Source organism: Triticum aestivum, chromosome 4B (genome assembly GCF_018294505.1).
Source record: "Triticum aestivum cultivar Chinese Spring chromosome 4B, IWGSC CS RefSeq v2.1, whole genome shotgun sequence".
In the NCBI taxonomy this organism is placed as follows: Eukaryota; Viridiplantae; Streptophyta; class Magnoliopsida; order Poales; family Poaceae; genus Triticum; species Triticum aestivum.
In genome coordinates, this window is record NC_057804.1 from 598050560 (window position 1) to 598077580 (window position 27021).

A 27021-nucleotide genomic window follows, 5' to 3' on the forward strand; every position below is an offset into this window, starting at 1 on the left:
CATCTGAGCCGCTGAGATCCCTCACAACTTCAGATTGGCGACTGGCGTCAGTAAGTTCACAGGGGAGTCAAAACCTAACATTTGGTTGGAGGACTACAGAGTGGCTGTGCATGTTGGTGGTGGTAGTGATGAGGTGGCCATGAAGCACCTCCCTCTGATGCTTGAAGGTTCGGCCAGGGCTTGGCTGAATCAGCTGGCTCCTGGAAGCATTTTCAGTTGGGATGAGTTTGCCCGGGTGTTCACATAAACGTTTGAGGGCACCTGCAAGAGACATGCTGGATTGTCAGAATTGCAGCATTGCAAGCAGAAACAGAATGAGACCTTGAGAGATTACTAACACAAATGCCCGTGTGTTGTAACGAGAGACAAAAATCCCACTTTACAAATGCAATGGCTCACGTGACGAGACATGGTGATATCGACAAACTCCTTGAAATCCTCCACATTGTCGCATGAGAAACTACATAATATGAGGAGCGTTGTACAAAGATTAACCATCTTTCTATGATATAACAGAGAAAAGTGCGGAGTTTGAGTCGCACACAGTAGGGACTCCGAGTCCGATTCCTTGTACTTTGATGACGGGTGCTTGTGAGTTGATCAAAAAAAAGAGTAAAGGTGTTTTCTATTCTCAGAAAAATATAGCACATGACCAACAAAAAATGGACACCTTTTTATTGTGATTTAGACATATTTGTTTGCGTGTGTTATATGTAATATTTTTCTCTTGAGTTAAAAAATTTTGGTACGTCAAATATTAGGATTACAACGTCATACCTTAGTTCTTGACGTCAACAGTTCTGATATAAAGAAGTGGTTCAACCGTGGCATATGCACCTAAACAAAACACCTACCTATTCAGATACAAATGAAGCAGTCCAAGAAATTTAGACACAAAAGAAGAAATTCATCGACCTCAACCATGTAGGTAAATTATGATATTTTTGCACCAAACTGCATGATCTGGAAGACCGGTCGCACATGTGATGATGATCTGATTGCATGGTCCGGTCATGTCCGCCGTGCGTGATGTTGTGTAAGCCATGCGTTCATACATCCCATTAATTTTTTGAATAACTCCCCCACAAAAAAATAGTTTTTTTGAATAACTCAAAATCTTGATCAGCCACGATCTCAGTTTTTTCTAGTGCAAAGACATCTAATTTTGTATGTACTCATGTCTTTTTTTGTATGTGCTCAAGTCTCAACTTGCATGTTCCATAAAAACATTGTACGCATGCTTTTTTATATATTTCTGACTCATAATGGAGTGTGGCCGTACATGTTTTTTGTTCCAAATATGGTTTCTCCATATACGAGCTCCCTAGCACGACATCAACCTTTTTCTTTCAGAGATGGAATCCTTCTTGAGTCCTCAATCATCATGGCCGATCCCTTTCTTTTCTGCCTCATCTTCCCGCACCCTCATTCTTTGTTTTTTTTATCACATTTGAAATCCCTCGTTCTTTCCTTATTATCTCAATCCCTCTTTCGTTCCTTATATTCTCTCAATGCCTCGTTCCTTCCTTATTATGAGACGTCTGATTTCCTCCTTAATGATTCCTGAGATGGCTCCTCAATATGCAAAAGAAAATCCAGGCGTATATAAATTATGAAAATTAGATCTAAGGGAGCGAGGTGTGACTATTTAATTGGTTAATCAGCATTGTATTCTCATATGTTGCTATCCAGCTTAGTCCATAATTTTTTTTGCATGGGCCGCCTGGGACTATTTGACATGTGTGAAACCTTTTGTTCAAACACAAACACATCCTAGCTCAACTTGGCAACGGCTTGTCATGTTTGGTGTGGAGGTTGTGAGTTCGATCCCACTTGCTAGCAGTTTCGACCACGGACGAAAAAATATGGATTTTGTTTTTTGCATGGTAATATGTGTCTCATTCATATCATAAAGATTAAAGTACAAGTCACGTAAGGACCGACATGACAAAACTGAAAGGATAGCAGAACATCTCTGAGCTTGACACCAACGCCCATCAGCTGCCTCCGGCACCATGACAGCAGCCACCGAAGAAAAGAATGATGGATCACCTCCTTACCCGAGCTCGACGCGGCTCCATCGCTGATATGCAGCTTTGCGGACCTCCAAGGTGGCTCACCAAAAGTGAAGCCCTTACCGTTGAACGAATCAGACCGGGGCAACACCCCGGACACGCCATCGAACTCCAGATCTGGCACCCCACCGCGACTAAGACGTCGCGGAAGGAAATCATATCTGCCATCCACGAACCACGAACCCAGCACATGTTCCGTCTTCCAGATGTCGTCGATGCAGACCACAATCTGCATCCGCTCCTGGACTACCTCCCAAGCTCCTCACCGACGCTGGAGCAAGCGCCGTCGCAACGGCGGAGCCCGAGGACACAGGTCCACCACGAGGATGCCGCCGCCGCCACGCCATCCTTGCTTGAACAGACTGGTTTCCAAATCCATCCCCAACCATAGGACCAATGGCCCTGTCAAGGAAGGATCCGAAGAATCTTTATTCATCTCTGTCATCGCCGCCGCCGAAACAAAGACGATAAACAGCCTAAAATATAAAACTACGAGGGAGTAAAAACGATCCACACGTGTGGATCCGGCGACCCCCCTCACTACCGACGACCGAGGTCGCCGGCGGAGGGAGCTGCCGGAGGACGGCGCTGAATGATTGGGTCTCCTGACGGCGGCTAGGGTTTCCAGCCGCCAGGGCGCATGTGCGAGTTTTTGATATCTTGACGAAAAAATATGGATGGTCGCTATATATAGCAATAGGCTCTATATATAGTACCACCTCAGATGAATAGTACCACCTCGTATATGTAGAGAATAGTATAGGTGAAAAACAATTGAAAGTCTGAGTCAAACATGCCTGTGCGTTGCAACGGAAGAAAAAAAAGTTGATGTGCTTCACTACGAAGCAAACGCCAATTATCATTAATCAGGCCAGACAAATAGAGATAAGTTTGACGATGACGAAAATGATGGATCAATTAACAATAGGATTCTTTGGAGCGTTAGTTCAAAATTTACGACATTAAATTTAGTGAGATTCAGTGGGAGGAGATATTCCCTACGACTATAAGCCATATGTGATGACTTTGTAAATCAAAGACGATGCTCTGAACGCATGCGTCTCTATTGTGTTAAAATAAAACCAACATCCGTAAAAAAATAAAACCAACATTCGCCTAGTTCGGAGAACCAACAGTGCACGCTGACACGTCCACGTAAACTCAGAGTTTTTTATGGTTCCGTGGTTAAAAATAATGTATACCACGGTCAAACATGTGTGCACGCTAGCCTAACACCCGGCTTGTCTAGAAGAAACAAGTCGCCTCGCTGGCGCTCCTCTAGCCGTATATGGACTGGTCGTCGTAGCCATCCCATGATTTTTGACTGTCGTTCTCTTCCGACTTGGATCCACGACCCCTGTCCTCGGACGCGCCGCCGCTGGCCGCCTGCGCCATTGGATCGGCCGCTCCATCGGCCACATGCCACGGGCTACACACCCGTGCGCCAGGGGACGTCGCTCCTGATGAAGTCATGTACCTAAGGTAGGGTCATGAACCTGTCCAAGGTACCCTCCCCAAGGACATTTTTTAGAAGAACCGTCTTCCAGTCGACCAAGAGGAACTCCACTCGATGGACTAGAAGACACTCGACGAACCTGAAGACACTCGACCATGAAGACTCACTCGACCACCAGGAGTTCAAGATCTACTCTGTATCCAAGCGGTCTGTAATTAAGTAGTCTTAATGGTCATGATGACACTTTATGTAAGGCGTTACCAGTAACGCCAGACCTTAATGTACTTTAACCCTCCGCTACGTGGGCTGGCTGGGGTCTTGGCGTCCTCTATATAAGCCACCCCCCTCCACTGATAGAAGGGTTCGCACCCCTGTAACTCTCACACACGTAATCCAGTCGACCGCCTCCGGGCTTCGAGACGTAGGGCTGTTACTTCCTCCGAGAAGGGCCTGAACTCGTAAAACACTTGTGTGCACAACTGCTCCATAGCTAGGATCTTGCCTCTCCATACCTACCCCCTATTCTACTGTCAGACTTAGAACCACGATAGTTGGCGCCCACCATGGGGCAGGTGTCTTAGCGACTCGTTGGAGAAGTTGCAATTTTTTCAATTCCCATCATCATGGTTTCAGGTGGAATTTTGGTTGAGGGCCGCGAGATCCGTCTCGGCGCGCTCACATTCATCGCCGACGACTCTGCCTGGCTGCAGGAGGCTCCGCTCGACGTGGATGCGCTCCCAGTCCACGGAGCTACGCACTTTCGAGCATGCGTCCGCGGCATCCTTCTGCGGCAACCGTCGACTCAGTATCGACCGGTTTTCGTGTCATCCTCCCTCACAGCTTCCCGCCGGCGTAAGCGCTCCGGTCGGTCGAGGCTTTAGTGGTGGGTGAGGCACGCAGTGGCTCGCCAGTCGACCACTGCCCAAGTCACGGTAATCGAGCCCGACGAATCTCTCTACGGCCTGTTCGACCTGTCGACTGGCTCCGCAGAGACTCCATCCGAATGCGACAACAGTGATCCGGCGGCGGAGGTCCTGATGGTCAATGGGCCGCACATCCCCCCCCCCCGGCTTTCCTGGCACCAAGGAAGGCGACGGCGGAGGCGATCCGTCGCATGACCATGAGGAGTACCGCCCCAAGCCCCTCGACTCGCAGCAGAGGGAAGAGCTTCGCCGCAGGAACATGGATGCGCTTCATACTCCGGTCGTTGGAGAAATCCCTGAGGCTCGCGCCTTAGAGGACCCGCGCTTGGCCAACCTGGTTGAGCGCACTCGACTGGAGAACCTTCAGCGGGCCCTCGACGAGCGCGCGCAGCAACGGATTCTAGACTCCAGTCGACGCCAACTCTTTAAACCTCCGACTCAGGTATACCGCACTCCGATCCAAAATTTGGCAGCTGCAACACGTATAGCAGAGTCGATTCAGCCTTCCCAGTCAGAGGCTGGCAAAGGCTTGATGCAGATCAGGGATTTGCTCCGGGCAGCAGGAGATCAGAATTCAGCTGTGTCGCAGTCCCGGAACAGGATTCATAGCAGGTCCGTGGCGGCGAATACTATCCAGTCGGCTCATAGCCCCAGATCGCCCCCGAGGCGTGAAGGGCATGGCGACCGACACGATCAGTACAGGAACTATGAGCAGTATGATCACCGAGTCAGTCGCAATGATCGAGTCGAGTGCCCACTCCTCCCCCGAGGGGTGGATCCTATATGCCTCGACAGCAGGATGACAGACGCCAGCATAGTGGCGGGCGAAGAATTCCAGTCGACCCCAGGGAACCAGGCTTTGATGCGAGATCCATCATCGTTCAAGGTCTGGTCGACCGGAACAGAGCCCACAGAGAGGATAATGACAGAGACGTACCCATTAGCAGCCGAGTGCATGTCTCCGGACCAGAGTGTTTCAACAGAGCCATCAGGGCCGCGGTGATTCCTCCCAACTTTAGGTTGGCGACTGGGGTCAGCAAGTTCAATGGTGAGTCCAAGCCTGATACTTAGCTTGAGGACTACCGAGTGGCTGTTCAAATCGGCGGTGGAAATGACGAGGTCGCCATGAAGCATCTGCCTCTCATGTTGGAAGGGTTAGCCAGGGCATGGCTGAATCAGTTGACACCCAGTAACATCTACACATGGAAGGACCTCTCCCGAGTGTTTGTCAGGATGTTCGAAGGAACGTGCAAGCGACCGGCGGGACTGACAGAGCTGCAGTCTTGCGTACAGAAGTCGAATGAGACTCTGAGGGATTACATCCAGAGATGGATCATGCTGCATCACACAGTAGAGAAATTATCGGATCACCAGGCAGTTTGCGCCTTCAAGGAGGGGGTAAAATACAGAGAGCTAAGCCTGAAATTCGGTCAAACCGGAGACACGTCTCTGAGTCGAATGATGGAAATAGCCACCAAATATGCCAATGGTGAGGAAGAGGATCGACTCTGGAGCGGCAAACACAAGCCAGTCGCCCAGGACACCGAAGGCGGAAATTCCAGTCGGAAGCAAAAGCGTAAAGCCGAGCCAGCCGCTCCTGGAGAAGCGTTGGCCCTGAATCAAGGAAAGTTCAAAGGGAAACCCAAGGGGCCCTGGAACCCCAAGAAAGTAAAATATAAAGAAGGAAATGACATGTTGGATTTACCATGTCACATCCACACCAAGAAAGATGAAGAGGGTAATTTCATTTACCCGAAGCATACCACTCGACAGTGTCGACTCCTGATACAGCAGTTCCAAGGGAAGCAGCCCAAGGACAAAGAAAAAGAGTCGGACAAGGTTGAGGACAAGGAGGATAGTGACGAGGAATATCCGCAGGTCAATTCCACCTTGATGATTTTTGCCGATGTTGAGAGCAAAAACCGACTGAAAGTTATTAACCGAGAGGTGAATATGGCTGCTCCGTCAACACCCAATTACCTGAAGTGGTCTCAGACTGCCATTACATTCGACCAATCTGACCACCCCACGCACATAGCCACCCCTGGGAGGCAAGCGCTGGTGGTCGACCCCGTCATCGAAGGCACTCGACTGACCAAAGTGTTGATGGATGGCGGCAGCAGTTTGAATATACTGTATGCTGAGACACTGAAAGGGATGGGCATTCCGATGTCCAGACTGTGCACAAGCAACATGAGTTTTTATGGAGTCATCCCTGGCACGAAGGCCGCATCACTCGGCCAGATTGCTCTTGACGTAGTTTTTGGTGATTCAAAGAATTTACGCAAAGAGAAGCTGACATTTGAGGTTTTGGATTTCCAGAGTGCCTATCATGCAATTTTGGGCAGGCCAGCTTATGCACGTTTTATGGCCCGACTATGTTAGTAACTCAAACTAAAGATTCCTGGCCCTAAAGGCGTGATCACTGTCACTGGTAACCGCAAGAAGGCAGAAGAGTGCTTCCAGAAAGGCTCAAAGATCGCTGATGCTCAGATGGTGGCAGAAGAGTGGCAGGAACACCAAAGGAATGCAGACCCGAGTGATTTGTTGCAAGCCAAAAAGCCTGCTACGAAATCAGTGTTTTAGTCGTCCAGTGAGACAAAACCCGTTCACATCCACTCGACCGACCCTAACGCCGCTCTGACTCATATATCCACAACACTCGACCCAAAATAGGAAGAAGCGCTCATCGAGTTCCTCCGTGAGAACTGGGACATCTTTGCATGGAAACCTTCTGACATGCCGGGTGTACCCAGGGGGCTGGTTGAGCATCGTCTGCGAGTCGATTCAGGGGCCTGCCCGAAAGATCATTTTCCTCTTCCCCACATCGACCAAATAGTCGACTCGACTGCGGGATGTGAGCGACTGTCTTTCTTGGATGCTTATTCCGGGTACCATCAGATCCGTCTGTTTGGTCCCGATGAGATCAAAACGGCTTTCATCACCCTATTCGGGTGCTTCTGTTATGTCACCATGCCATTCGGCCTCGAGAATGCCGGAGCCACGTTCATGAGGATGATTCAGAAGTGTTTGCTCACTCAAATCAGTCGGAATGTGGAAGCGTACATGGATGACATTGTGGTCAAGTCACGGAAAAGTTCCGACTTGCTGACTGACCTCGCTGAAACATTTGCCAACCTCAGGAGGTACGATATCAAGTGTAACCCATCCAAGTGTACATTCGGAGTTCCTGGTGGAAAATTACTCGGTTTCCTCATTTCCGAACGAGGAATCGATGCAAACCCAGAGAAAGTAGGCACAATACTCCAAATGAAACGACCTGTGCGTGTGCATGATGTTCAGAAGCTTACTGGTTGCTTGGCCGCTTTAAGTCGACTCATCTCTCGTCTCGGTGAGAAGGCATTGCCTCTTTACCGACTGATGAAGAAGTCAGACAAGTTCGAGTGGACTCCTGAAGCTGACACAGCGTTTGCAGAGTTAAAAACCCTGCTTTCCACCCAGCCGGTGCTTGCTACTCCAATCAGCAAAGAGCCTTTGCTGCTTTATGTTGCAGCCACAGGACAAGTCGTCAGTACTGTACTTACGGTCGAGCAGGAAGAAGAAGGGAAAGCCTTCAAAGTTCAGCGCCCAGTATATTACATTTCCGAAGTCCTGACCCCATCCAAGCAACGATACCCTCATTATCAGAAGCTTGTATATGGGATTTATATGACCACGAAGAAAGTTGCTCACTACTTCTCTGACCATATCATCACAGTCGTCACCGACGCCCCCTTATCAGAGATTCTGCACAACAGAGACGCAACCAGTCGAGTGGCAAAATGGGCGATTGAACTTCTTCCCCTAGATATCAAATTTGAGGCAAATAAAGCTATCAAGTCCCAAGCAATAGCAGATTTCCTCGCCGAGTGGACTGAACAGCAGTTACCGACCCAAGTTCACTCGGAGCACTGGACTATGTTCTTTGATGGCTCCAAAATGCTGAATTGTTCCGGTGCTGGAGTGGTCTTGGTTTCCCCCCGAGGAGATAAGCTCAGATATGTACTCCAGATTCACTTTGATTCCTGCAACAATGAAGCAGAATATGAAGCACTCTTGTACGGGTTGCGTAGGGCTATTTCACTTGGCGTCCGTCGCCTCATGGTCTACAACGACTTGGACTTAGTGGTCAATCAAGTGATGAAGGAGTGGGACGTCAGAAGCCCAGCCATGACTGGTTACTGCAATGCAGTCAGAAAGCTGGAGAAGAAATTTGAGGGATTAGAGCTCCATCACGTTCCCCGACTGAAAAATCAAGCAGCCGATGACTTGGCGAAGATAGGTTCAAAGAGAGAAGCCATTCTGAGTGGTGTGTTTTTGGAGCATGTCCACACGCCATAGGTTCAAGAAGATCCTTTCACTGAGGAAGCCCCGCAGCCAAAAAGTGCCAGGATTTGACTGAAGTCGAGGTCCCAGCTGTGGTCGACTTAATCATGGAAGTTCTGATCATCACTCCCGACTAGACAATGCCCTATATCGCCTATATTTTGAAGAAAGAGCTCCCCGAGGATGAAGAAGAGGCTCGAGAGATCGTCCGCCGATCCAAATCCTTCACCGTCATGAGGGGACAGTTGTACAGGGAAAGTGTGACTGGAGTCAGCCAGAAATGCATAACACCGGAAGAAGGTCGAATGATTCTCATCGACATCCACTCGGGGACCTGTGGCCATCATGCATCCTCTCGGTCCATCGTGGCTAAAGCATACCGAGCGGGTTTTTACTGGCCCAGAGCAAATGAGATGGCAAAAGAGATAGTCGACAAGTGTGAAGGATGTCAATTCTACTCCAATATGTCGCACAAACCCGCCTCAGCCTTGAAGACCATTCCACTCGTCTGGCCTTTCGCTGTATGGGGGTTGGATATGGTTGGACCACTGAGAACAGGTAGAAACGGATACAGCCATGTATTGGTAGCAGTCGACAAGTTCACCAAGTGGATTGAGGCTAAACCCATCAAGAATCTGGATGTCGGCACCGCCGTCAGCTTCATCAGGGAGTTGGTATTCAAATATGGAGTTCCACACAGCATCATCACAGACAATGGGTCAAACTTCGACTCCGAAGAATTCAGAGCCTTCTGCACATCTCAGCGTACACGAGTCGACTATGCTTCAGTCGCTCACCCCCAGTCGAATGGACAAGAAGAACAAGCAAATGGCTTAATTCTCAAAGGGTTGAAACCCCGACTAATGCGCAACCTCAAGCACGCAGCTGGTGCATGGGTCGACGAACTTCCGTCGGTGCTTTGGGGATTAAGGACCACGCCAAACCGGTCGACTGGGAGGACTCCGTTCTTCTTGGTCTACGGACCTGAAGCAGTCTTGTCGAGTGACCTGCTTCACAACACACCCCGAGTCGAACTCTACACCGAAGCTAAAGCAGAGCAAGCCCGACAGGACGCGGTCGACCTTCTAGAAGAAGAAAGGGAGATGGTCTTGATCTAATCGACCATTTACCAGCAGGACTTGCGTCGCTTCCATGCCAGAAATGTGAAGAGTCGAGCTTTCCAGGAGGGAGATTTAGTTCTCCGAGTGGATCTGCAGAAATCACACAAGCTTGCTCCTACTTGGGAAGGTCCCTTCATCGTCACCAAGGTTCTCCATAATGGGGCATACCGTCTTTACAATGTCGAGCACCAGATTGACGAGCCTCGAGCATGGAACGCGGACCTTCTCCGCCCTTTTTATATTTAAGTTTTTCACTCGGATGAGTTGTAGTAAAAGTACTCCTGTAGTGTATTCATCAAAGACAAGAGTTTCATAATTTTCTCAGTAATTGTTATTGCTTTTGTTCTCATAAATCTGTCCCCCAGTGGGTGGCTTAGCTGCGAATCCGATTCGCCCATGCTTATAAAAAATCCTACCGAGTGGTAAGCCAGCCTTCCACTCGAGGCTTAGCTGTGAATCCGTTTCGCCTGAGTTAAACAAAATCCTACCGAGTGGTAAGCCAGCCTTCCACTCGGAGGCTTAGCTGCAGTCCAAGTACTTGCCTAAGTAAACTAAATCCTACCGAGTGGTAAGCCAGCCTTCCACTCGGGGGCTTAGCTGCAGCCTAGTGCTCGCCTAAGTTTCTAAAAAACCTACCGAGTGGAGAGCAAACCTCCCACTCGGGGGCTTAGCTGCAGCCCAGTGCTCGCCTAAGTAAACTAAATCCTACAGAGTGGTAAGCCAGCCTTCCACTCGAGGGCTTAGCTGCAGCCCAGTGCTCGCCTAAGTTTCTAAAAAACCTACCGAGTGGAGAGCAAACCTCCCACTCGGGGGATTAGCTGCAGCCCAGTGCTCGCCTAAGTAAACTAAATCCTACCGAGTGGAGAGCAAACCTCCCACTCGGGGGCTTAGCTGCAGCCCAGTGCTCGCCTAAGTTTCTAAAAAACCTACCGAGTGGAGAGCAAACCTCCCACTCGGGGGCTTAGCTGCAGCCCAGTGCTCGCCTAAGTTTCTAAAAAACCTACCGAGTGGAGAGCAAACCTCCCACTCGGGGGCTTAGCTGCAGCCCAGTGCTCGCCTAAGTTTCTAAAATCCTACCGAGTGGAGAGCAAACCTCCCACTCGGAGGCTTAGCTGTAGCCCAGTGTTCACCTAAGTTTTTAAAATCCTTTCAAGTGGAGAACAAGTTTCTCAATCGGAGGCTTGGTTGCAGCCCAGCACTCGCCCAAACATGACGAGCACAAGTCGACTGCAATTTGTGCTTCACTCCTACCTGCAAAAGAGCATTGCAGATACTAGTATATATTCCAACCCAAAGAAGATGGTTGTCCGAAAGAAGCAAACGTATTTCAACAGCAAATCAAGTACAGATAACGTCCCACGGACCCAGAAGTGCTCAGGCATCAAGCCTGTTAAAGGTTGTCGGTTACAAAAATCACTCGGCATTCCGAGGCAAATTCAAATCATCGGGCATAGAAGTTTTTTTCCCCTCCTGCGGAGGGCTGGAAGGCGCAACAAACTCGTCCAGGTCGATCCCATCCGCGATTCGAGTGGCAGCCGCGATGAAGGTCTCCATGAAAAAACGGAAGTCATGCTTCCTAGTGTTGGCCACCTTGAGAGACACCAGCTTGTCTTCTCTCGCTTCCTTGTAGTGGACGCGGACCAAGGATAGAGCGACGTGAGCACCGCACCTGGCAGAAGACTTCTTCCATTCTTGCACTCGACTTGGAACTTTGTTCAGTCGAGTCATCAGCGACTCAAGGTCGTTCTGAAGCATTTCTTCTGGCCAGAGCGATGTGTCGATGCGCGACGTTGCATTCTTCAGTCTTGCAAGGTAATCGACCACTGCAGCAACGCGAGACTCAAGGCAGAGCACGTTCATAGCGGTTTCATCCTTCACCGGAGAATTGATGGGATCCAAGCCAGTCTCCACTCGACTAGTCTCCTCTTAAAATTTTGGCAGAATTCTGCGGACACGATTCAAGGATAAGCTAATGCCCTTACAGCAAGTCAGTAATTACCAATCGGAGATAAGGGGTTACCTTCGAGCATGAGGAATAGCTTCTTGGCGAGTCCTCCCAGATAAACCTCCAAGTCATTCTTCTTTCCTACCAGTTCGCCAGCTTTGTCGCTCAGGAACATATTGGCATCCTTCAGTCGAGTGACTTCTTGGTTGGCCACGTCGAGAGCAGATTTTAGATTAGTGTTTTCCTCTTCAAGTTTGTTGACAGAAGCCAACTTCTCTTCTGCAAGTTTTGTCTTGTCCGGAGCCGCTTTCTGCGCCTCGGCGAGGTCAAGGTCCTTCTTCTTCAGAGCATCCCTCAGTTTTTCTGCAAAAATCACAATAAGATCAGACTCGGAGACAGGCAAGAAGCAAGGACAGTCGTCAAGATTCTCACCAAACCTACCTTTTGCCTCCTCCTTCGACTTCATAAAGTTCTCTTGGACAAGCTTCTGGTCAAGTTCAAGCTGGATATGCTTGTTCTCCAATTCAGTATAACGAGAAACAAGGTCACAAGATTTATGCGAAAGTTCAGTCGATAGACATCAACGACAGATCACTTCCGAGTGACTAAAAGAAAAATCGTAGTATTTCTAAGACTATAGCTGAATCTAAACATTCAACTGTAGTCTCGGGGACTACACCCAGTGGGTGCACTCAGCGTGCCCCCAGTAGTTCTATCAACTAGACTCAGAGTCGATCAGTCGACCGGAAGCAGTTAGCTGTCAGGAAAAAAAATTCAGACCATAGCCGACTGCCAGCAATCAACCACGGTCTTGGGGAATACACCCAGTGGGTGCACTCAGCGTGCCCCCACCAGTTTTATTGTTCCATTCGACCAAGCTCGAGTGAAACAAGTAAAGTGAGAAATCTCAAGACACAAAGACTACAGTCGACTGCCAGCAGTTCACCGTAGAATTGACACACCCAGTGGGTGCATGACAAACATCAAGATTTCCATTCGATGTTTAACTAACCTGGACATTACTCTGGAGAGCTGAACTCGCGTTATAAGCTGCTTGCTGGTGGTTCGGATCGCCTTCACCTGCTCCACCATAATCCCGGCCTGGCGTATGGCTTCCTTGGCAGCGCTTGCTTGGTCCTCCGGGACGTGGTAGGTGGAGAAGAGAGAAGGCGGGTCAGCACTCGATGACGAAGGGCGGGCAACCGTCAACGGCTCTGCAAAGGACACGGTAGCCCGAGCAACGTTGCTCCCCTCTGGAATCAATGGTCCAGGTGCTGACACAACCTGAGCAGCCTTGCCAATAGTCGCCTTCCTGCTCCTCCTCTGCCTTAGTGGCGCTTCATTGTCATCATCAGGAAGATTGATGACAACGCTAGGTAGAGCTGCAGAAGAAGTTCAAAGTCAAAAAATAAAGATTCAATTGATCGAAAGCAAAATCGCGCAGATCATACTAGGATGAGAAGTAGCAGCATCTTCCATCTCTTGATCCTCATGCCTGGCTGAAGTCTCAGAAGTAGCAGCATTGCGATTTCAAATATCAGCCGGTCAGCGATTGAGTTGACCAAGAATGAAAAACATGAGTTATGTCGTTACCCAGAAACAGTCAGAATCTCCATCCTCATCTTCGGTAGGGCCTTCGTCGGTTTTGTTGGGGCCGCTCGGGGTTGCTTTGACGCCTTCTTAGTCGGCGCCGGTGAAGCTGTCCGAGGGCGTTTCGTCGACTGCCCAGCAGGGACGACTCCCTTACCGCGTTCGGCCGCGGGGTTGTGGGCGAGCTTGGACCTTCTTTCGGAATGAGGAGGCACAACTTCCTCCTCCTCTTCCTCCTCATCGGAGCCTGCATCTTCATCACCCTCATCGGCATCAGACTCCCACTCCTCTTGACTTTCACCTCCACTTCCTTCCTCCTCTTCGGCCTGTGCTTGCGCCCCGTTGGGCATCGAGTACACCTCGGTGGTTTCCTTAAAGACAACAAGCAAGACAAAAAGTCAATCGACTGGTCCGCGACGAAACAGAACGGACGGAACGAGAATACAATCGGAAAAAAGTGATCATACCTTGTCTGCCTCATAAGATTAGTCGAGTGGCGGGATCCTCCTAGCTCCACAAGGGTTGTCCTTGTTCCCTGTGATGGCAGTCATCCACCTCTCCAGTGTGGCATCGTCGACCTCTTCGGGGTGGACCCGAGTGGTGTCTTCAGTACCAGAATACAACCACATCGGGTGTCCCCGGTACTGGAGTGGTTGGATGCGCCGCCGAAGGAAAACCTCCAGAAGGTCCATGCCAGTCACACCGTCATGAATCAACTGGACTACTCGCTTCATCAACATTTTAACCTGAGCCTTCTCCTCCGGAACTACTTTTAGAGAGGATGGCTTGTTCACTCGACTCATAGATAAGGGAGGGAGCCCAGTCGACTGCCCTGGCGTCGGCTGGTCTTGGCAGTAGAACTAGGTCGACTGCCACCCTCTGACTGACTCGGGAAGGGTCATAGCTGGGAAAGCGCTCTTACTCCTCATCTGGACCCCGAGACCCCCACACATCTGGATTACCTGAGTTCTCTCGTCATTGGGGCTGGCCTTTTTCACCGTCTGAGAACGACAAGTGAATATGTGTTTGAAGAGGCCCCAGTGTGGCCGACAACCCAAGAAGTTTTCACACAAAGATACGAAAGCGGCGAGGTAGGCAATGGAATTGGGGTTAAAGTGGTGAAGCTGAGCCCCAAAGAAATTCAGAAACCCTCAAAAGAAAAGATGCGGTGGTAGAGAGAACCCTCGATCTACATGAGTCTCCAAAAGGACACACTCACCCTCCTGAGGCTGTAGCTGCCACTCCATCCCCGGGAGCCTCGCCGCCCCGTGCGTAATCAGGCCTTCATTGGCCAAGTCATCGAGATCCTTTTGGGTGATGGTCAAGCGGATCCAATCACCCTGGATCCAACCTTGCGGCAAATGGGACCGCGACGAGGATCCCCCTCGACTGGTCGCTCTCCCCTTCGCCTTCGCCGTCGCCGTCGCCTTCTTCTCCCGCTCCAAAGCCACCGCCTTCTATTTCACCATTGTCGCCGACGAGGCTGGAACGGAGCAGCGGCGTTGGGCAGTTGGTGGGCGCAGCAGATAAATCTGGAGGCGAGGGAGGAGAAAATGAGGAGGCACTGTTCAAAAAACCTCCGCGAGTTTCCTTATATGGAGTCACTTCTGAGTGGCCGACAGGTAGGCCCAGGCGATCCTGTCAAATCCCGAAACAGTCGCGCAGGCGATACGTGGAGAAAAAGGTGGTGCGGGAATCGAGGCGTCCCTGCCTTATCCCATCCAAGTACCGCGGTTTTCTCCGCTTCACGTGCTTCCCAAAAATTCGGATCCCACTAAATCCGCTAACCACAGGGCAACTTGTCAGACGGAAGATCTCCTGCGATCCGTCGCTCGGAAATCTCCAAGTTCATAAAGATCACTCGACAAATATAAAGAATGGATCAAGGCGACTGAACAAAAGTTGACACCCTCACTTGAAAGTCATTGATCCAGAGCAAAACACCTTTACAGCACCAGAATGCAGGTCGGAAAGATTGCCAACTCCCTCCTCACTCAAACCTCGATCCATTTGAGGGCTACTGATGAAGTCATGTACCTAGGGTAGGGTCATGAACCTGTCCAAGGTACCCTCCCCAAGGACATCTTTTAGAAGAAGTCGTCTTCCAGTCGACCAAGAGGAACTCCACTCGACGGACTAGAAGACACTCGACGAACCTGAAGACACTCGACCATGAAGACTCACTCGACCACCAGGAGTTCAAGATCTACTCTGTATCCAAACGGTCTGTAATTAAGTAGTCTTAATAGTCATGATGACACTTTATGTAAGGCCTTACCAGTAACGCCAGACCTTAATGTACTTTAACCCTCCGCTACGTGGGCTGGCTAGGGTCTTGGCGTCCTCTATATAAGCCACCCCCCTCCACTGGTAGAAGGGTTCGCACCCCTGTAACTCTCACACACGTAATCCAGTCGACCGCCTCCGGGCTCCTAGACGTAGGGCTGTTACTTCCTCCGAGAAGGGCCTGAACTTGTAAAACACTCCATAGCTAGGATCTTGCCTCTCCATACCTACCCCCTATTCTACTGTCAGACTTAGAACTACGACAGCTCCCCCGCTCTCCAATCCCGTGCGCCAAGCCGCCAACGGCCTTCCCTCCCTCCCTCCCCGCATGGCATGTCGCCTTCTTTGTTAGGGAAGGACGCCTTCGCACCCGAGCGCCCAGCCGCTAGCTCGTCTCGCCTGAGTCCATCACGTCGCCGGAGTGAGCACCAGTGCTGCTGCGCTCTATGCCTTCCTTTCCTCTTCCACTCCCCACGTGGCCCTCATGTTCTCCGTCAGGCAATGACGTGGTCGCGCCCGAGCGCCTAGCTGCTGGCTCGTCTCGACGGAGTCAGACGGCTCGTCTCGACGGAGTCCGACTCGTCGCCGGAGGAGCACCAGCGCCGCCGCCCTCGCTGCCTTCCTTTCCTCTCCCGCCCCCGTATGATCCTCAAGACAACTTAGACATATGAACTGGTTCACTTATGTTGAAAGGAGCGACGTGGACAGCATAGAAAGTCGTGAATTTGATCCAAACAACTATTGTACACTTTTTTAGGAGCTGAAGCCAACGGATGGCCTGCAGGCCCATGTCGAGGAGCGAGACGTCTTTGACTAACAGAGAAAATAATATAGGCAAAGTGGACGGACGACAGACAGACGAAAAATAGTACCACCTTGGATATAGAAAATAAATATAGACGGGTTGAAGAAAAAATCTGAAAGCGTAAATTTATATGGAAAGAAAGCGTATTGTGATGGTGAACCCAAGGAGTCAATCCGTGCTTTATTATTACTAGCAAAAGAGCCCGTGCGTTGCAACGGGAGAGAAAACATAACACACACTCTTAACCCAACAACCATCACCCAAGACTATAATAGGTCCATCTCCTTTATTTTTGCGAGGCATCATATTTGTGTTGCCGCTTATCCTCCTTCTCACACTCGTCGGCGATGGCCTTGGTGTTCACACAAAACAAAACAAAAACGTGTTTGAATACTTTAATCCTAAGGCATCTCTCTCTCCCTCCCTCCCTCCCCTCTCTCTCTCTCGCTTTCTCTCACTCTCACGATGAGAAATCTATTGTTTTCCCCTGTGACATTTCTCAGAGGTATGCATGTGTAGTTATCGATGTTTTTTCCCTATATTGTTATAGTGGGGTGTTTATTTGCAATCCGGGTCGCCGCCGGTACGAAAGGAAAACGGATTTTATGCCATAAATTATAAGTTTTCTCCCAAAACGATATTTTAAAATATTAAACATGTAAAATTAACATCATATTTAGATTCCAAATATTTTTCTAATAAAATTTCATATATAATATGTTAAAATCGAAGTTGCAGTTTAAAAGATACGGATAATTTAGAAAATCATTTATTTGACTTAAATATATTCCAAAATAATATTTAAAAGTAACAGGTGAAAATAATCTAATATTCATATTCTACATATTTTTCTAATCAAATTTCATATATAACATGTTCAAATCGGAGTTACGGTTTAAAAGATATGGATGATTTAAAAAAACATTTTTGACTTAAATATGATCCGCGGATGAATTACCTAAAACATCAGGGGGGGTTATCGAACAATGTAAAATAACGGTTCGGGTGTGACTTAAATTCGGACTGCGGGTTGATTTCAACAAAACACAGGGACTTTTGTATAAAATGCCATGACGGACGAAGGAAACCTAATTTGCTTTATTATTAGGTAAAGATAGGGATAGATATCCAGAGATGGATCACTCTTCACCACACAGTGGAGAATATGTCGTATCACCAAGCAGTTTGTGCATTTAAAGAAGGCATTCATTACAGAGAGCTCAATCTGAAGTTTGGTCGGACCGAAGACATGTCTCTAGCTCGGATGATGGAGATTGCCACTAACGGCGAAGAAGAAGACCGACTCCGGAGCTGCAATCACAAGCCAGTCACCCAAGACACCGGAGGAGGAAACTCCAGTCAGAAGCAGAAGCGAAAGGCTGAAGCTGCGGGTCCTGCCGAAGCAGCAGTTTTGAACCAAGGGAAGTTCAAAGGGGAGCCCAAGGGGCCTTGGAACCTCAAGAAAGTGAAAGACCAAGATGAGAACGATGTACTTGATCTGCCGTGTCATATACACACAAAAAAGGATGAAGAGGGGAATCTGGTTCTCCCCAAGCATACCACTCGACAGTGTCGACTCCTGATTCAGAGTTTCCATGAGAAAGGTCAGCCTAGTGAGAAGGAAAAAGAGTCTGATAAAGAAGAAGATAAGGACGAGGATGATGGTTATCCCAATGTCAATGCCACTTTAATGATTTTTGCTGACTTCGAGAGCAAAAGTTGACTGAAAGTGATCAACAGGGAAGTAAACATGGTTGCTCCGGCAACAAAGACATATTTGAAGTGGTCAAAAAACTCCCATAACATTCGACCAGTCCGACCACCCAGCACACATTGCCACCCCTGGGCAGCAAGCGTTGGTGGTCGACCCAGTCGTTGGGGACACTTGACTGACCAAGGTTTTGATGGACGGTGGCAGTGGTCTGAATATCCTATACACTGAGGCCCTCAAAGGTATGGGCATCCCGATGTCCAAGCTCAGTGAAAGCAACATGCAATTCCATGGAGTCATCCCAAGAAAGAAAGCCGGTTCACTCGGTTAGATCACTCTTGACGTGGTTTTCAGCGATGAGAAGAATTATCGCAAGGAGAAGTTGACCTTTGAGGTAGTGGATTTCAAAAGTGCGTACCATGCCATTTTGGGCCGGCTTGCATATGCTCGTTTCATGGCTCAACCATGTTATGTATACCTCAAGTTGAAAATGCCTGGCCCCAAAGGCGTGATCACAGTCACAGGAAGTCGACAAAGAGCAGAAGATTGCTTCCAGAATGGCTGCAAGATTGCTGACGAACAGATGGCAGCAGTGGAGTTCCAAGAGTACCAAAAGAATGCAGATCTGAGTGATTTGTTGCACGCTAAAAAGCCTGTCTCTGAGTATGCATTTCAGTCGGACGGCGAAAAAAAACCAGTTCACATTCACCCGACCGACCCCAATGCTGCTCCAACCCATATTTCAACAACACTCAACAACAAATAGGAAGAAGTGATCATCCAGTTCCTCCATGAGAACTGGGACATCTTTGCATGGAAACCATCAGACATGCCAGGTGTACCCAGGGGACTGGCTGAGCACCGTTTGCGAGTCGACCCAAAAGCAAAACCCGTTAAAGAGCATCTCCATCGGTCGACCACGAATAAGAGGAAGGCGATTGGCGAAGAGATGGATCGGCTTCTGGCAACAGAGTTCATCCATGAGATATACCACTCCGAGTGGCTCGCCAACATCGTCATGGTCCCCAAGAAACATAAGTCACTTTGAGTGTGTATTGATTTCAAGCATATCAATCAGGCCTGCCCAAAAGATCACTTCCCTCTGCCCCGCATCGACCAGATAGTCGACTCAACTGTGGGATGTGAGCGCTTGTCCTTTTTGGATGCATATTCCGGGTACCATCAAATCCGTCTGTATGGACCCGATGATATAAAAATAGCTTTCATCACACCATTCGGATGTTTTTGCTATGTCACTATGCCCTTTGGCCTCAAGGATGCTGGTGCCACGTTCATGTGCATGATTCAGAAGTGCCTGCTCACTCAAATTAGTCGGAATGTGGAAGCATACATGGATGGCATAGTGGTTAAGTCACGCAAAGGTTCTGACATGCTGACTGACCTCGCTGAAACCTTCGCCAACATAAGAAGGTATGATATAAAGCTCAACCCATCAAAGTGCACATCTGGAGTCCCAGGTGGAAAGTTACTCGGTTTTCTCGTTTCCGAATGGGGGACCGACGCAAATCTAGAGAAAATTGGCTCAGTCCTCTGAATGAAGCGCCCTGTGCACGTGCACGATGTTCAAAAGCTTACTAGTTGTTTGGCTGCATTGAGTCGATTCATCTCACGCCTCGGTGAAAAGGCACTGCCTCTTTACCGACCGATGAAGAAGTCTAGCAAGTTTGAGTGGAATGACGAAGCTGAAGCATCGTTTGAAGAGCTCAAAGCCCTGATTTCCACCCAACTGGTGCTTGCTGCTCCAGTCACCAAGGAGCCTTTACTGCTTTACATTGCATCCAATGGACAGGTTGTCAGCACAGTGCTCACAATTGAGCAGGAAGAAGAAGGCAAGGACTTCAAAGTTCAACGCCTAGTGTATTATATTTCTAAAGTCTTAACTTCGTCCAAGAGGATATACCCACACTATTAGAAGCTTGTGTATGGAATTTATCTGACCATGAAGAAAGTAGCACACTACTTCTGAGACCACACGGTTTCAGTAGTCAGTGATGCTCCAGTATCAGAAATCCTGAACAATAGAGATGCAACTGGTCGAGTGGCAAAGTGGGCGATTGAACTACTTCTGTTAGATATCAAGTTTGAGGCAAAGAAGGCCATCAAGTCCCAGGCAATAGCAGATTTCCTTGTAGAGTGGACTGAACAGGAGCAACCGACTCAGGTTTACTCGGAGCATTGGACTATGTTCTTCGATGGCTCCAAGATGTTGAATGGATCCGGTGCAGGAGTGGTTTTGGTATCCCCAAGAGGCGACAAGCTCAATTATGTCCTCCAGATTCACTTTGATTCTTCAAACAACGAAGCTGAATATGACGCACTTCTGTATGGGTTGCGTATGGCCAGTTCACTCAGCGTCCGACGCGTAATGGTATATGGAAACTCAGACTTAGTAGTCAATCAGGTGATGAAGGAATTGGATGTTAGAAGTCTAGCAATGACTAGTTATTGCAATGCAGTGAGGAAGCTAGAAAAGAAGTTTGAGGGGTTAGAGCTCCACCACATACCCCAAATCAAGAATGAAGCGGCTGATGAGCTGGCGAAGATAGGTTCCACTCGGAAGCCTATCCCAAGTAATGTGTTTCTGGAGCATCTTCACACCCCATTAGTACAGGAAGATCCCTTCAAGGAAGAGCACCCGCAACCCATAAGTTCGACAAATCTGACTAAAATCAAAATCCCAGCTGTGGTTGACTTGATCATGGAAGTCTTACTGATCACGCCTGACTGGACAGTGCCATATATCGCGTACATACTCAGGAAGAAACTCCCAGAAGATGAGGATGAGGCTCGCCAATCGTACGTCGATCAAAGGCTTTCACCGTGATAAAAGGGCAGCTTTACAGAGAAAGTGTGACAGGAGTGGCTCAATGCTGCATCACCCCGGAAGAAGGCCAAATAATCCTAAACGAGATCCACTCGCGGACTTGTGGTCACTGTCGTGGTACCAAGAATGACAGTAAGAATAGGGAGTACATAGGAGGAGGCAAGGTCCTAGCTACGGCGAGATTGTATGCAAGTGTTTACGAGTTCAGGCCCCTCTCGGAGGAGGTAAAAGCCCTACATCTTGGTGCCCGAAGGCAGTCGAGATTTCAGTATATGCATGTCTGTTATAGGAGGTGCGAACCCTTGTGCCAGAGGAGGGGGTCGCTTATATAGAGTGCGCCAGGACCCCAGCTCCCCTCTGCTATAGAGGGTTCGATGTTCATAAAGGAGGGACGTTACTGATATCTCCAGCTTTAAGTACCATTAATTCCTATAAAGACTACAGAGTGAATGTCCGACCATTGTAGTTCCGTCTGACTCCTGGTCTTCATAGGTCGAGTGGTTTCTCGTATGGCCGAGTGATCTTTGTAAAGTTGGGGTACCCGAGTGATATGGTTGGTCGAGTGGACTAACACTCGACGTTTTCCTTGGGTACTTCCTGTTATCTCTTGAGTTTCTTTGCTTCTAGGGTAGTGACCTTGGGTAGGGCACCTAGGTTAGGCATATGACCCTACCCTAGGTATATATCCTCATCACTAGCCCCCGAATGGATTGAGGACCGAGTGGAAAAGAAGATTGGAGTGTACTTCGCTTCAACATTTGTGCTTCATGAGAACCTGCGTTGAATGGAAGGTTCGCGTTTGAACTTCAGCTTAGTTTCGGTCGCCTCGATCGATTCAGTTGTTGCCTTGATCGATTCAGAAGTTGTCGAGTGGATTAATAACATCATCTGTCGATCGTTGTCTTCTGTTGCGAGATCTCCGGCGCGATTGGTTATTGTGTATCCCGAATTTGGCGGGATTCGAAATTTCGGGGAAGCACGCGAGATGGAGGGTGCCCCGGTAATCGGGACGGATAAGTAGGGATTCCTCGATCCCTGTGCCACCTTTTTCGCCACATATCTAGTGCGCGACTGTAGCGGAGATTTGACAGGATCGCTCGGGCCCGCACGTCAGCCACTCGGAAGTGGTCCTTTAAAAGGCGGCGAGGCCGAGGCGTTGCACTATGCGTTCCCAATCTCCTCCTTTCTCCTCCGCTTCTCCACCGCGCACAGCTCCTCCGCTCTCGGTGCCGTCACTCCGCCACAATGGTGAAGGACAAGACGGCGGTGCTGGAACATGCGAAGAAGGCGATGGGGCGGCAAAGGGTAAGAAGACCTAGTGCGGGTCATCGTCGCGGTCGGCGCTGCCAACGGGATGGATCTAGGGCGACTGGATCCGATCCATGCTCCAGGAATAAGACCTAGACGAGCTGGTCGACCTCGGTTTGGTCGCCAATGGCGCGCGAGGTTGTAGGAGGGGGAGACGGAGCCGCAGCCGCGACCGGGTGAGTGTGTCCTGCTCTCCACCCACGTAGACCATGGTTTTTCGCTTCCTCCGCACCCCTTTTTCCAGCATTTTCTGAACTTCTTCGGAGCCCAACTTCACCACATTTCCCCCAACACCATCATCCAGCTTGTGGCGTTTGTGTCCAGGCGCGAAAATTTCCTTGGCTGTCGACCGCACTAGGGTCTCTTCAAACACATCTTCACTGTCCGTTCCCAGTCGGTCAAGAAGGCCAACTCGGGTGACGAGAAAACGCATGTCAACCAAATGTGTGGTGGTTTGGGGATCCAGAAGAGGAAGAGGAGCTCCTTTCTGTCCATGACCCTTCCGGAGTAGATCAGGGGCTGGCAGTCGACCTGGTTCTACTGCCAGGACGACCCCACCTTGGGCCAGTCGACTGGACTTCCCCCTTTCTCCTTTGATCGCGTTCAAACTCCTTCCTCGCTGAAAGTGACAGCTGCAGAGAGGATGGAGACGGACATGCTGGTCGAGAGGGTGGTCCAGCTGATCAATCAGGGCGTAACCGGGATGACCTACTGGAGGTGTTTCTCAGTCGGCGCATCCAGCCACTTCAGGCTCGGGACCATCCGATGTGGATGTACTTTGGTGCTAACGACACTGCTCGGGTTCTTCCGGAGGAAGTCTCGGCCAAGACGGTGACTGGATGGTTGAAGAGCATCACAGGCAACCAGGACAACCCCAGGGGGGCTAGGAGGGTCGCTCCCTTCAGTGACAGCAATCCACCCGACAAGGTCCGAACATCTGCCTCCGACAGATTTCTTGTTTATCTTATATCTGTTTCTCGTACTGACTGGAATTCACTCGACTTCTTGTTTTGTAGGTTTATACTGAGATGTATTCCATGCCCAACGGCGAGTAGACTCTGGAGCAGGACTAGGAAGGGGAGGACAGCATAGACGAGAGTGGCGAGTATCAATCTTCGGACGGTGACGACAAAGAGGAGAGTGACGAAGCTGACGACGACGAGGAGGTCGAGTCGCCGCTGCGCTTGGAGCGCTGATCCAAATAGCATCACGATCCAGCAGGTGAGCAGGGCAAGGCCATGGCTTCCAGTACCAAGACGTAGAAGCGGACTCGAACATCGACTCCTGAGCCGACTGAGAAGGTGGCTAAGCAGCCTAAGGCCGTGCCCCCGAAGTCTCGGAAGACTCTGCCGAGGATCAAGATGGATGTTCCAGTCGCCTCTGGATGAGAATTTTATCTCTCTGCGTTCCTTTCTTCCAATTGGCATTTATGTTGGTTACCGAGTGGATCCTGCATCTTTCCAGCCCAACCTCTGCTGTGACTGACATGGACATTGACAAGGCCCCAGGAGATGAGGAAACCGACGATGCGGCCACCTCCCGAGCTGGTGAGTCTGCTTGATTAAAGCTTGTTCTGTCGATTGAGTTTATCGGTCGGCTGAATTTCTGATGTTTTTTCCTTTTCACTGCAGCACCACGAGATGTTGTCGTGCTTGCTAACGATGAAGAAGAAGAAGCTCCCTTGAGGGAGAGGAGGAGGAAAGGCAAGGGCTCGAGCAGGAGAGTGCTTGAGGTTCAAGCCCCTCAGTCGACTCCGGTGCTTGAGACGCTGGTCGAGCGGTCTGGAGATCTGGCTCAGACCATCGTCACATTCGCCGACCCGCTAACGACTAATTGCCCATCGGGGTCGACTACTCCAACTCCTGCTGCCCAGTGCAAGTCCATGCGTCTGACCCAGTGGGTGCTTCAGCCGCCTTGGCGCCCTCACTCTTTGTTGTGTACCAAACTCTGGACGACGTGCCGAGTGCTGCCAGGGAGGCTCTTCATCAAGTGAATCTTGTTATGGAACAAGTGAAGGTGATGCACGAGGCCAGTCAGGTGGCCTATAACGCCAGCACCGCTCTGTAGACCAACGTCAAGGTCAGTTAACTCCCGACTGAACTTTTTGAATCATAAAAAACTGCCGTTGTTGCTTTGCTGCCCATATGTGCATCTACTATCATGGGTCTGTGTTTTGCATCCGATCACCCATTGGGGTGTGCTTGCCTTAGAGTTCAATATGTCTTCCGCTCCACTCGACTATCACTAAGTCGAGTGTTGATCCGAACTAGTGGGGGCACGCTAAGTGCACCCACTGGGTGTAGTCCCCGAGACCACGGTCGACTGCTGGCAGTCGACTGTGGTCTGAGAATCTACTCTCTCTCTCTCTCTCTCCCTCTCTCTCTCTCTCTCTCTCTCTCTCTCTTTGACTCAAGCTGGGCAGACCATGCTGAGTGTTGATCCGAACCAGTGGGGGCACGCTAAGTGCACCCACTGGGTGTAGTCCCCGAGACTACTGTTGAATGTTTGATTCGGTAGTAGTCTTAGAGTAACTTTCACTGTAATTGCCTTTCTGTCGACTGATATATCTCTCTTGCTCGCTGCAGAAGTCTTGTGATCTTGGGGCTCAACTTTGCGAGCTGAACAAACAGCAGATCAGCCTCAACCTTGATCTTGAACTAGCGAAGAAGAACCTCAAGACTGCTCAGGAAGAAACAACCATCATGGGAGGTAACCAATCGACACTTGTCTACCTTGTGGCTCGCGCCTTTTAGTGTTTTTCTTTTCAGTCTCTTTGAACCGAGTGACTTCACACGAACAGATGTGCATAGTGAAAACTGTCAGCTTCAAGCTCGTCTGAAGAGTGTTGTTTCTTTAGAGAAAATGAAGAAAGCTCTGGAGAAGAAGGATCTAGACCTCGCCGCTGCTCAGAAGGAGGCGGGATACAAGACGGCGCTTGCAGACAAGAAGCTGTCTTCGGTCAGCAAGTTGGAAGAGGAGAACTCGAAGCTGAAGACTGCCATCTTTGATGCCAACCGGGAGGTTGAGCAGCTGAAGAAAGACAAGGAGAACCTGACCAATGAAGTCGGAAGCCTCAAAGCCAAGACGGGCAAGCTGGAGTCCTATCTAGGACAACTTCCTGCAAAACTGGTCCTGAAGCTTGAAGGTATCGTCGTTCGACCGACTGGTTACCGTCGATTGGAATGTCTTGTCTCTCAGTCGACTCACTTTTTTCCCCGATTGTGCAGAATTTTGCCAGGACTTTGAGGCCGAGACTGGGCGAGTTGAAACGGGACTTGACCCCATCAATTTTCCTATTAAAGATGATGTTGCAATGAGCTTGCTGCGGTTGGAATCGCGCATGGACAGTAGGGTTGCTTAGCTGGCTCTTCTGAAGGCAGCGATGACTCGGGTAGATGCTGAACTCTGGCCTCAGGCGGAGCTTTCACAAGATCTCGAGTCATTGATGAATTGACTGAATCATATTCCTGGCAGAGTGCAGGAATGGAAGAAATCATCTGCTCGCTGTGGCGCTGATGTTGTCCTGTCATTGGTCCGAGTGCACTGCAAAGACGCTAGAGAAGAGAAGCCGGTGGCCCTCAAGGTTGCGAACACCAAGAAGCACACTTTCCAGTCCTTCATGGACACCTTCCTTGAGGCTGCCACTCGCATTGCAGACAACATTGACCTTGACAGTTTCTGTGATCCAGCCAGCCCCTCTCCAGACAAGTGACCGAAAAACATTAAGCCCCACATTTATTTGCCTCTGAATGCCGAGTGATCATGTAACCGTTAAACTCTTTCGGGCTTGATGCTCGAGTACTCTTTCCTGTTGCGGTTCAGAACTTTTGTAGGGTTTATTCGAACTTGGATTTCTTTGAATAACATGGCTTTTGCTCTACTTCTTATACTCCTTCTGATTGTCCCTTGGCTCCGAGTAGATTTGGTCTTCTCACCCTCCGCTGAATGGAGGTAAATTGTACTTGTGACGGAGCTCAGTCGCCGTGTTCAGTCGACACCTCATCGTCTTTGCGGGTAGAGACGGAACACTGTATTTGTGGCGTAGCTTAGAGGTGTTCGATCGACACCTCGTCGTCCTTGCGGACAGGGACAGAACGTTGTATTTGTGACGTAGCTCAGAGGTGTTCGATCGACACCTTGTCGTCCCTGCGGATAAGGACGGAACGTTGTCTTTGTGGCTTAGCTCAGAGGTGTTCAATCAACACCTCGTCGTCCCTGTGGATAGGAATAGAACGCACGTTGTATTTGTAGTGGCGAAGTCCCCGAGTGGGAGGACTTCTCTCCACTCAGAGTGTTTTTGACTTAGGCGATTACGGGGTCGTAGCTAAGCCTCCGAGTGGGATGATCGCTCTCCACTCGGAAATGTTTTTAACTTAGGCGATTACGGGGTCAGAGCTAAACCCCCGAGTGGGAGGATTTCTCTCCACTCGAAAATGTTATTTAACTTAGGCGATCACGTGGTCGCAGCTAAGCACCCGAGTGGGAGGATTGCTCTCCACTCGGAAATGTTTTTAACTTAGGTGATTACAGGGTCGCAGCTAAGCCCCCGAGTGGGAGGGTTGCTCTCCACTCAGAAATGTTTTTAAATTAGGCGATTACAGGGTCGCAGCTAAGCCCCCGGGTGGGAGGG